Source organism: Sus scrofa, chromosome 6, assembly GCF_054392235.1.
Source record: "Sus scrofa isolate SSC_HxYL_T2T_F1_AM1 chromosome 6, Sscrofa_HxYL_maternal_Yorkshire_Landrace_v2.0, whole genome shotgun sequence".
Classification (NCBI taxonomy): domain Eukaryota; kingdom Metazoa; phylum Chordata; class Mammalia; order Artiodactyla; family Suidae; genus Sus; species Sus scrofa.
In genome coordinates this window covers 11,147,888-11,160,435 of record NC_139388.1, presented here as the reverse complement: position 1 = coordinate 11,160,435, position 12,548 = coordinate 11,147,888, and the positions used below count along the sequence as shown (strand labels likewise).

The window sequence follows — 12,548 nt, the reverse complement described above, 5'->3', positions numbered from 1 at the left end:
ATAGCCCCCAACAACAAAGAATTATTTGGCTCCAAATGTCAAACATATTGAGACTGAGAAACCCTGGTTAAAAATAACTGTCCTGGAGTTCCCATCATGGCTCAGTGGTTAATGAATCCGACTAGGAACCATGGGGTTGCGGGTTTGATCCCTGGCCTTGCTCAGTGGGTTAAGGATCTGTGAGCTGTGGTGTAGGTCGCAGACGCGGCTCGGATCCCATGTTGCTGGTTGCTGTGGCTCTGGCATGGGCTAAAGCTCCATATGGCCTGGGAATCTCCATATGCCACAGGAGCGGCCCCAGAAAAAGCAAAAAGACCAAAAAAAAAAAAAAAAGAATAATTGTCCTTGGGATAATAAGAGAGAAAAAAAAAGGAATAAATCTTATTTTTCCCACTGGAAGAAGATAATCTAGCTCTTTGTAGTTTGAGCTATTTCCAACCTTATGGGTGGCTCTGCCTACAAAGATTGGGTGGTGGGTGGTGAAGGGTCTCCTGGTATTTTGCTAGGAGATACTCCCTGCTTTATGCAGAGAATTAATAGGAAAATGAACTTCAACATATAGAAATTCACTTTGCAGCTAATTTTTTTTTCTCAGAATGTACTTACTCTTATTACCATTTGAATTGTCAAATGATAAAGTATTCACTATGTGTAGGCTCCATGATATACTAGTGAACATATGGGCTGTTCTCCTCATTTCATGAAGAAGACAGAAAAATAAACATACGTCAATTAATCACAGGAAACATCAAAGGGGGAAATCATTTAAAATGCTGTCTATACAAGATTTTTAAACTTTAAGATCAAAGAACATTCTCAGGAATTTTTTTTAAATCACTCTGTCCTGTGAAAAGGAAATCTCCACGAAAATCTTCCTGTTTGGACAGCTTCTCTTTACCATAGTCAAGGAGTTATCAAAATGTTTTAAATATTAACAGGTTGTTAATGTAATATTATAACTGTAGCATGAACAATTCATAATTCTTAGACTTCCTGTGTGGCTCACAACAATTTGTAATTCCTGAAATTCAAAGCCAGGCTAAATATAAGCCTAAAATAGTTTAAAATAGGTGTCTTTTTCCAAAAGTGCAATTGCCCAACAATTGGTAGCTGGGATGAGAGCTTCATTTTCACTGCACAACTGTAAATCCATCCTCTGTGAGAGGGCTGTAAATTAGACATTCAGGAGAAATTCCTCTTGCTTAGCCTACTGGGGGAATCCAAGAAAAGCAGTAGGAAAAATGACTTACTGCCTCTGCACACTGCCCTGAAACTTGTACAGATACTTCATTGCTAGAGAGAGGAACTGGCAGAATGTGAATGCTTCAGCAGCAAAGTCCAAAATGAACTTCCAGGAGTGACAAAGAGGAGTGAGAACTAAACAGTGGTTCATCCCTCCCCGCCCCCAATCAAAAACACCTCAAGAAAACTAATGTGTGCTCCTTGAAATATGATTTCATACATCAAGATCTTACAAACCAGAGCCAAGAAAGGAATCAGGTGTTACCTATACCTTCCACATCCAATCCTTGGCAAAAGTGTATATCTGGATATTAAGTGCCCAAGGAAAAATACACAAAGTGCACGAAAAAAATTAATCAACTTTAGAAGGACTAGCCAAGGTTTTATCATAGGCTGTCCGGACAATAAATGAAGTACTTAACAAATGGGGATGTGGGAATGGATGTTTTCTCACATGCCAAGGAGAGTCCTTCCTTTAGATTAACTGAAGCTTGACTCATCATGGAACAGAACTAGGATCACAGAAAGTATTTTAAGTTATTTTTCTGCACTATGAAATTACTAGCACCTATTCAGAGGATAGACTTATCAGTAAAACTAGATACAAAGGTAAAGGACACATTTATATGTGTCCTATAAATGTTTTCAGAATGAAGGCAAGTAAGACAAGGGGAGCATGTGCCTGCTCTATGGAGCCCCAGAGCAGAGACAACAAAGTGACAGGAGAGGATGAAAAGGAGAAGTTTGGCTTGGCTTGGAAGAACGAGTAGGAATTTGGGTCATACATACAACCAATTTAGAGACGAGGTTCAAGAAATCTGAACTTAGGTGACCTTGGTTAAATAATTTGACACCTGTGAGCTTCAGTTACCTTGTCTGTAAACTAGAAACAACATTAGTACATTTCTCAGTGTGTAAATAACTTCATACACACCAAAAGCTTAGAATAAGTCTGATACCCTGAAAATGCACTCAACAAATGCAGTTATTATGCTATTATTACTATACTTGTGATTAACAAGGACTAGCCAGCACTATATCCCTTAGGGATGTTTGGGCAAAAAGTGGGCTCTCACTGTTGGTCATATCTGACCAGAACCTGGAAAACCACTATTTAAGAAAACTATACCTTGGCTGGAAAGGTTGCTAAGACCCCAAGCATCTCTCTATCCTAGGCATCACAGGAAGCCAAAATCTTACCTGCTAAAATATGCAGAAAGGCCTCCCACTTTAAATTCTCAGCAGAGCCAGGTCATAAAATTGCACTTATTTCTCTGGTCTCCTTCTTGGCAGCCAAGCCTTTTAGCCTCCTGCAAGTACTCCCCAAACCTCAGCAGCATTTTAGAAGATTTCCCATCACAGTACCTCCTAATAAAGTGCAAGACAAATTGGTAGCCAGGGGAGATAAATGTCTTGTGTTACATTTTGTGTTCCTTTAACTAGTCCATCTGTGATTTACAGCCCAACAGAGGGGTAGGGTTCTCATTCAGGGAGGCAGGGTGGTGGGTGAGTGAATGTTGAGAATGAAATTAGAAGCATCACACAGCAGCTGCACACACCAGACACACTTGGCTATTTTGTTTGCCAGAAGTAGAAGCTAGGAAAACAAAGGGGATACATCAGAGGAGATCTTCTGACTACATGGCTAAACATACATCAATAGACCCAGAAAAATCACAGAAAGTGCACAATCAGTTTTGCCAGCTAGCCCTAAAATCATGCTGGCAAATGTCTGGACCTCATACAAAATTTTTCCTGTTGGGGAGAGAGTGGGATGGACTGGGAGTTTAGGGTTAGTAGATGCAAACTAATGCATTTGGAGAGGATAAGCAATGAGATCCTGCTATATAGCACAGGAAATTGTATCTAGTCACGTGTGATGGAACATGATGGAGGATAATGTGAGAAAAAGATATACATATATATAAAACTGGGGATATCCTACTCCAGAAGACAAAGAGAAGGCCATATCAAGAGATAGGAGGGGTGGGAGTTCCTGGTGTGGCGCAGTGGTTAACGAATCCGACTAGGAACCATGAGGTTGCGGGTTCGGTCCCTGCCCTTGCTCAGTGGGTTAAGGATCCGGCATTGCCATGAGCTGTGGTGTAGGCTGCAGACGCGGCTCGGATCCCGTGTTGCTGTGGCTCTGGCATAGGCCGGTGGCTACAGCTCCAATTAGACCCCTAGCCTGGGAACCTCCATATGTCGCGGGAGTGGCCCAAGAAATAGCAACAAAAACAACAACAACAAAGACAAAAAGACCAAAAAAAAAAAAAAAAAAGAGATAGGAGGGGTGAATATGCAACATAAACAACCCCATACCTCCTGGGTGGGAAGCCCCACAGACTGGAAACTAACTGCTTCTCAGAGACTCACCTACAGGAGTGAGAGTTCTGAGCCCCACATCAAACTCCCATGTGTGGAGATCTGGCACTGGGAGAAAGAGCCCCTGGAGCATCTGGCATTGAAGGCCAGTGGGGCTTGTGCTCAGGAGCTCCACGGGACTTGGGGAGATGGAGACCCCATTCTTAAAAGGTGCACAAGGACTTTCACATGCACTGGGTCCCAGGGCAAAGGAAAGTCTCCATGGGAATCCAGGTCAAACCTGAATGCAGCTCTTGGAGGACATCCTGGGAAAACAGGGGTGAATGTGGCTTTGGAGTCAAAGCTCTCGGGAATATTCAGCAGCGTGCCTTTCCCTGGAGGTGGCCATTTTGGGAAAATCTGGCCCCACCCATCAGTCAGTGCTGAGAAGCCCCAGGGCAAACAACAATCCAGGTGGGATCACAGCCTGCCCCTCAATAAATAGGCTGCCTAAAGACCCCTCAGGCACACAACTGCCTCTAATCCCATCCAGGGACTAAGCCCTACCCACCAGAGGGATTAGAATCAGCTCCACCTACCAGTGGGCAGGCATCAGCCCCTCCCATCAGGAAGCCTACAGCAAGCCCCCATACTGACTTCAGCCACAAGGGGGGCAGACACCAGAAGTAAGAGGCTACAACTTTATTATCTGTAAAAAGGTCACCACACCAAAAACCTATAAAAATGAAAAGATAGAGAACTATAACTCAGATGAGGGAGAAAGGAAAAACCCCAGAAAATAAGCTAAGCAATGAGGAGATTCTCAACCTCCAGGAAGAAGACTTCAGACTGTCGATGCTGAAGATGATGCAAGACATTGGAAATAAGCTGGAGGCAAAGATGGATAACTTACAGGAGACACTGACCAAAGAGATACAAGATATAAAACTTAAACAAGAAGAGATGCAAAATACAATAACTGAAATAAAAAATTCACTAGAAGCAGCTAACAGCAGAATACAGGAGGCAGAAGAATGAATAAGGGAAGTAGTGGAAATTACAGATGCAGAGCAGAAAAGAGAAAAAAGTTTGAAAACAGATGAAGAGAGTCTCAGAGAACTCTGGGACAACGTGAAACGCAACAACATCCGTATTATACAGGTACCAGAAGAAGAGAGAGAGAATGGGACAGAAAAAACATTCCAAGAGATAATAGCCGAAAACTTCCCTAACATGGGAAAGGAACCTCTCACTCAAATCCAGGAAGCATAACGAGTACCATATAAAATAAACCCAAGGAGGAATACACCGAGACACATACTAATCAAACTGACCAAAATTAAAGACAAAGAGAAAATCTTGAAAGCTAGGGAAAAGAAACAAATAACATACAAGGGAACCCTGATAAAGCTATCGGCAGATTTTTCAGCTGAAACTCTGCAGGCCAGAAGGGAGTGGCATGATATACTTAATGTGATGAAAGGAAAAAACCTGCAACCAAGATTACTCTACCCAGCAAGGCTCTCATTCAGATTTGAAGGAGAAATAAAAACCTTCACAGATAAGCAAAAGCTGAGAGAATTTAGCAGCACTAAACCAGCCTTACAACAAATACTAAAAGAACTTCTCTAGGTAGAAAAGACAGCAAAAGGAAACAAAAATTCCACAAATGACAAAGCTTACCAGTAAAGGTATATATACAGTAAAGATACGAAATCATCCATACACAATTATACCACCAAAATCAGAAATCATGAGAAGAGGAGGGTACAAATGCAGGACACTGGAGATGAACTTGCAATTAAGAGAACAACAACTTAAAACAATCTCATATACATATAGACTCTTATATTAAAACTTCAGAATAACTGCAAACCAAAAATGTACAATTGATACACAAACAAAGAAAAATAAACTCAAATACAACACTAAAGATAGTCATCAAACCAGAAGAGGAGCGAACAAGAAAAGAAGGGAAGAAAAAAGAGCAACAAAAACAAATCCAAAGCAATGAATAAAATGGCAATAAGAACACACATATCAATAATTACCTTAAATGTTATACAAAAACAAGACCCACATATATGCTGTCTTCAAGAGACCCACTTCACTTCTAGGAACACATATAAATTGAAAGGGAGAGGATGGAAGAAAATATTTCATGCAAACGGGGATCAAAAGAAAGCTGAAGTAGCAATACTCATGTCAGACAAAATAGACTTTTTAAAATGAAGAATATTTTAAGGGACAAAGAAGGGTATTACATAATGATCAAAGGATCAATCCAAGAAAATGATATAACAATTTTAAATATCTACGCACCTAACACAGGTTCACCACAATATATAAGGCAACAGCTAACAACCTTAAAAGGAGAAATCGACAATAACACAATAATAGTGTTTAACATCCCACTTCCAGCAATGGACAGATTAACCAGACAGAAAATCAATAAGGAAACACAGGCCCTGAATGACACATTAAACCAGATGGACTTAATAGATATTTATAGGACAATCCATCCAAAAGCAACAGAATACACATTCTTCTCAAGTGCACATGGAACATTCTCTAAGATTGACCATATCCTGGGCCACAAATCCAACCTCAGTAACTTTAAGAAAATTGAAATCATATCAAGCATCTTTTCCGACCACAACGTTATATGACTGGAAATCAACAACAAGAAAAAAATCTGCAAAAACCACAAACACGTGGAGACTCAACAACATGCTACTAAACAACCAATGGATCACTGAAGAAATCAAAGAGGAAATTAAAAAATACCTGGCAGCAAATGACAATGAAGATACAACACTACAAAACCTATGGGATACAGCAAAAGCCATTCTAAGAGGAAAGTTTATAGCAATACAAGCCCAGCTCAGGAAACAAGAAAAAGCTCAAATAAACAAGCTAACTTTACATCTAAAGCAGCTCGAGAGAGAAGAACAGACAAGACCTAAAGTTAGTAGAAGGAAAGAAATCATAAAGATCAGAACAGAAATCAATGAAATAGAAACAAGGAAAACCATAGAAAAGATCAATGAAACGAAAAGCTGGTTCTTTGAAAAGATCAACAAAATTGATAAACCCCTAGCCAGACTTCTCAAGCAAAAAAGAGAGAGGACTCAAATTAATAAAATTAGAAATGAAAAAGGAGAAGTAACAACAGACACCACAGAAATACAAAGGATCATAAGAGACTACTATATGCAACTATACACCAATAAAATGGAAAACCTAGAAGAAATGAACAAATTCTTAGAAAAGTACAATCTTCCAAGACTAAACCAAGATGAAATAGGAAAGATGAACAGACAAATCACAAGAACTGAAATTGAAGATGTGATTAAAAAACTTCCAACAAACACAAGTCCAGGGCCAGATGGCTTCACAGGCGAATTCTATCAAACATTTAGAGAAGAGCTAACACCTATCCTTCTGAAACTATTTCAAAAAATTGCAGAGGAAGGGATACTCCCAAACTCATTCTATGAGGCCACCATCACCCTGATACCAAAACCAGACAAAGATTCCACAAAAAAAAGAAAACTATAGGCCTATTTCACTGATGAACATTGATGCAAAAATCCTCAACAAAATACTAGCAAACCACATCCAACAATACATTAAAAGGATTGTACATCACGATCGAGTGGGATTTATCCCAGGGATGCAAGGGTTCTACAATATCTGCAAATCCATCAGTGTGATACACCACATTAACAAACTGAAGAATAAAAACCATATGATCCTCTCAATAGACGCGGAAAAAGCCTTTGAAAAATCCAACACCCATTTCTGATAAAAACCCTTCAGAAAGTGGGCATAACGGGAACCTACCTCAACATGATAAAGGCCATCTATGACAAACCCACAGCGAACATCATTCTCAATGGTGAAAAGCTGAAAGAATTCCCGCTGAGATCAGGAACAAGACAAGGATGTCCTCTCTCGCCACTACTCTTCAACGTAGTTCTGGAAGTCCTAGCCACAGCAATCAGAGAAGTAAAAGAAATAAAAGGAATCCAAATTGGAAAGGAAGAAGTAAAACTATCACTATTTGCAGATGACATGATACTATACCTAGAGAATCCTAAAGACTCTACCAGAAAACTGTTAGAGCTCATCCACGAATTTGGCAAAGTCACAGGATACAAAATCAATACATAGAAATCGATGGCATTTCTATATACTAACAATGAAAGAGCAGAAAAAGAAATTAGGGAAGCAATCCCGTTTATCATCACATCCAAAAGAATAAAGTACCTAGGAGTAAACCTACCTAAGGAGACAAAAGACCTGTACTCTGAAAACTACAAGCCATTGATGAAAGAAATCAAAGATGACACAAAGAGATGGAAAGATATACCATGCTCGTGGATTGGAAGAGTTAATATTATCAAAATGACTATAGTACCCAAGGCAATCTACAGATTCAGTGCAATCCCTATCAAATTACCAAGGACATTTTTCACAGAACTCAAACAAAATATTTTAAAGTTTGTTTGGAAGCACAAAAGACCCAGAATAGCCAAAGACATCCTGAAAAAGAAAAATGGAGCTGGGGGAATCAGGCTCCTGGACTTCAGACTGTACTACAAAGCAACAATCATCAAAACCGCATGGTACTGGCACAAAGACAGAAATATAGATCAGTGGAACAGGATAGAAATCCAAGAATTAAAGCCATGCACCTACAGTCAACTCATCTATGACAAAGGAGACAAGGATATACAATGGAGAAAGGACAGCTTGTTCAATAAGTGGTGCTGGGAAAACTGGACAGCCACATGGAAAAGAATGAAATTAGAACACTCCCTAACACCATACACAAAAATAAACTCAAAATGGATTAAAGACCTGGATATAAGACCAGGCACTATAATACTCCTAAAGGAAAACATACGCCAAACACTCTCTGACATAAATGACAGCAACATCTTCTCAGATTCACCTATCAGAGTATGGACAACAAAAACAAAAATAAACAAATGGGACCTAATCAACTTCAAAGTTTCTGCACAGCAAAGGAAACCCTAAACAACACAAAAAGACAACGCACAGAATGGGAGAAAATCTTTGCAAATAAATCAACTGACAAGGGATTAATCTCCAAAATTTATAAACACCATCTGCAGCTCCATACCAAAAAAAACAAACAACCCCATCAAAAAATGGGCAGGAGATCTAAACAGACAGTTCTCCAAAGACATACAGATGGCTAGAAAACACATGAAAAGATGTTCAACATCACTCATTATTAGGGAAATGCAAATCAAAACCACTCTGAGGTACCACCTTACACCAGCCAGAATGGCCATCATCAAAAAGTCTACAAACAGTAAGTGCTAGAGAGGGTGTGGAGAAAAAGGAACCCCATTACATTGCTGGTGGGATTGTAATTTTGTGCAACCACTGTTGAAAACAGTATGGAGATGCCTCAGAAAACTAAACATAGAACTACTATTTGATCCAGCAATCCCACTCCTGGGCATCTACCCAGAGAAAACCACGACTCGCAAAGACACATGTACCCCAGTGTTCACTGCAGCACTATTTTCAATAGCCAAGACATGGAAACAACCTAAATGTCCATCGACGGAGGAGTGGATAAAGATGAAGTGGTGCATATACACAAGGGGATATTACGCAGCCATTAAAAGGAATGAAATACTGGCATTTTTTGCAACATGGATGGACCTAGAAACTATCATGCTAAGTGAAGTCAGCCGTACAATGAGACACCAATATCCAATGCTTTCACTGACATTGGAATCTGAAAAAAGGACAGACTGAACTTCTTTGCAGAACAGATGCTGACACACAGACATTGAAAAACTTATGGTTTCTGGAGGAGACATTTTGGGGGGGTGGGGGGATGTGCTTGGGCTGTGGGATGGAAGTCCTGTGAAATTGGATTGTTATGATCATTATTCAACTACAGATGTGATAAATTCATTTGAGTAATTAAAAAATGTAAAAAAATGGACATAATTTTTGTGGGAATTAAATGAGAAAATCTATTTAAATAGATGTCCAGTGGTTAGCGTACACACACACACACACACACACACACAAAACTGGGTAATTTTGCTGCACAGCAGAAATTGACACAACAGTGTAAATTAATTATAATTTTTAAAAACTTGCCTGTGATACCTTCATCTGTGAAAATAATTCTGATGGGGAAAAAAACCCTCAATAGATATTTTATAGGTCTTATAAATTTCCTCTCTGTTGTCAAGTTTGCATACTTCTTTGCAAAACTAGGATCTACCTGGAGTCTGCTGTGGCACATAGGGTTAAGGATCTGACTACAGTGGCTCGGGCTGCTGTGGAGGCACAGCTTCAATCCCCAGCCCAGCTCAGGAGGTTACATGATCTGACATTGCCACAGCTGTGGCATAGGGCACAGCTGCTGCTCAGATTCAACCCCTGGGGCAGGAACATCCATATGTCAGAGGTGTGGCCATAAAAAACAAAACAAACAAAACAAAACAAAAGCTAGGATCTCTCAGATCCCAAAATTTGAGAATAAGGTAGCAAGTTTGATGCTTTCAAGAAAAATTTTGTGAAATCTTTTGTTCATTAATCATTATTTTAAAGGTGGTCATATATTTTCTTCCCTTTCTCTATAAAAAGATTTAACTTTTTTTTAAATAAGAAGATCTAAGGACATAATTATATCTTAGCTGAGAACATGATGTATTTTTAAAATTAAGCTATAAGTTGTTTGCCTAAATAATGGGAAATAAAAAATGCTTTCCTGAATATTATCTAATTTTTCCTAATTACAAGGAAGCAAGTTTCATTTCAGGTTAAAAATAAAATAGAAGCCTAAAAATTAATTTTTAAATCTCAAATTTTAGTTCCATGGTTAAATATCTGCTTTAACACATATGAATAATAGTGGAAAATCCAAGCCTAGCTTCCTACAACAAAGGAAAAGCCTGTGAAAGGGATATCAGGACTAGGTATAAAAAACACATCCATCTGGTCAGTTCACTCTGGGATGTACAGGTTCAGCCTCTGAACTCTATAAAAAAAAATTTGATGGTGGCCAAACTCCATCTAATGACAGATCACTTTCTTTGGATGAGAATCAGGAAACTGAACTTCAATCTTTAGATATGCCCCATGACCATACACTATTCAAGTCTAACAGAAATCACAACTGTCCTGAAAAGAATGATGTGGCAAATCATTCTGAGGAAGTTTAAATCGCCTCTTTGTCTTATTCAAACCTGATCTGAATTCAACAAAATAGGAAATCACTCAAATACCACTGAAATAATAGGTTGATAAAGACTCTTCAAAGGGATGGAAACACTCCTTTACAGGAATTACTGAATATCCTAAACCTTTACTACTAAAGCTTCATATACACTGTTATTTCTTGATTTAGCAAATAATGTTCCAATACGTACTGTGCATTAGTGACTGAAATTCTTCAAGCTTCAATGTGCATCTGTTGTCGGACACAGTCTAGACTCAAGGAGCAGTGGAGGAAAGGGGAATGTGAACATCTAAGACAGAGGAAACTAATGATTCCTCCAGCCCCAAGAGGAGGTCAGGAGAGGTCAGTCAGCATTGTGATTGGATTCTGAATGTGGTGAAGAAGTCCATAGGTCTCACTTCTTGCCCCAACGCCGTCCTACCCAAAGTGCAACAGAATGGTGGACAACCCAACTAGGAGCAGGACTATGGGAAGAGTAACCAAGGTGTGAAATGATCCAAGTGGTCATGGAGGGAAAAGGGAGAGAGAAGTTGGAACTTTCCAGAAGAACAGTTCCTCTACTGACCATGGGGAAAGGGTGGTCAGATAAGGAGACCCTGAGAGGCCATGTCATACCACTCGTGTCGACTAAAGGATGGGGTTGGGACAAGCTGAAACATTCTCATCATAGATTCTGCGTCAATTAGAAGATAAGACCTAAACTTGAGATAAATAACTACATTATACATTCTTGAGATATATGTACTTTTTCTGTTTGTTTTGGTTTTTGTCTTTTCTAGGGCCACACCCACGGCATATGGAGGTTCCCAGGCTAGTGGTCTAATGGGAGCTGTAGCCATTGGCCTACATCACAGCTACAGCAATAGGGGATCTGAGCCGAGTCTGCAACCTACTCCGCAGCTCACGGCAATGCCGGATCCTTAACCCACTGAGTGAGGCCAGGAATCAAACCCTCAACCTCATCGTTCCTAGTCGGATTTGTTAACCACTGAGCCATGACGGGAACCCCTTGAGATATATATATTTAATCAGCTAATACAGTGTTGTTTAATTATGGAAGGAAGAGGTAATTCAGTTCTGCCTCAAAGTAAAAACCCAAGAGCTGCTCATTCATTCATTCAACAAATAAGGCTTAATCTGCGAAAAGAGCCAGAAACTCCAGGAGCTCTGCCCTTTATCCTTCCCTCATCCTTCGTAAGCTCTCAAATTCTTTAGTATCTTAGAAGGAAAACTGGGAGCAGGAAGAGCCAGAGGCCATCCCAGGGTGGGAGGAAGCCAGCAGGACAGAGAGTGGCCCTGAAGTAGGTGAGATGAGGGGTTTCCAAGTCAGGAGTTGGAAACCAAGGTGCAGCACATTTTTTGCCCATTTAGTCATCTTCACATAGCATGTGACCACGAGAAATACCGAGTGACAGCTTCCCTACCTACTTTTCACCTAGCAAATGACCACAGGACCATGAACAGAGTAGAAAAAATAAAACAATGTTTAAAACTACTGCTTGCTCCTTTATTAATGAGCTTTTCTTTTTTTTCTTTTTTCTTTTTTGGTCTGATCATCACACAGCCTCACTTTTTATTAGAAGAATAATACCTTAGAATTGAATATGCTTATGATTTACCCAAGGCTTTCACAAAGAGATCCTCCTTTTGCTTCCAAGAACTACTCCAGAAGTTGGGGGTTGTTGTTATTTTAGCACGCAAGATCTGGAAACTCAAGCTACACAGAGGTTAAGGGATTTGTGTAAGAGAACACAGAGTG

The 12,548-nt window shown here is 39.7% G+C and overlaps 1 protein-coding gene across 4 annotated transcripts in view; it reads right to left on the bottom strand.

The window, feature by feature from the left end:
* Positions 1-12,548, bottom strand: part of ADAMTS18 (ADAM metallopeptidase with thrombospondin type 1 motif 18) — a 476,216-nt gene that overhangs the window by 251,971 nt on the left and 211,697 nt on the right. The window lies entirely within an intron of this gene.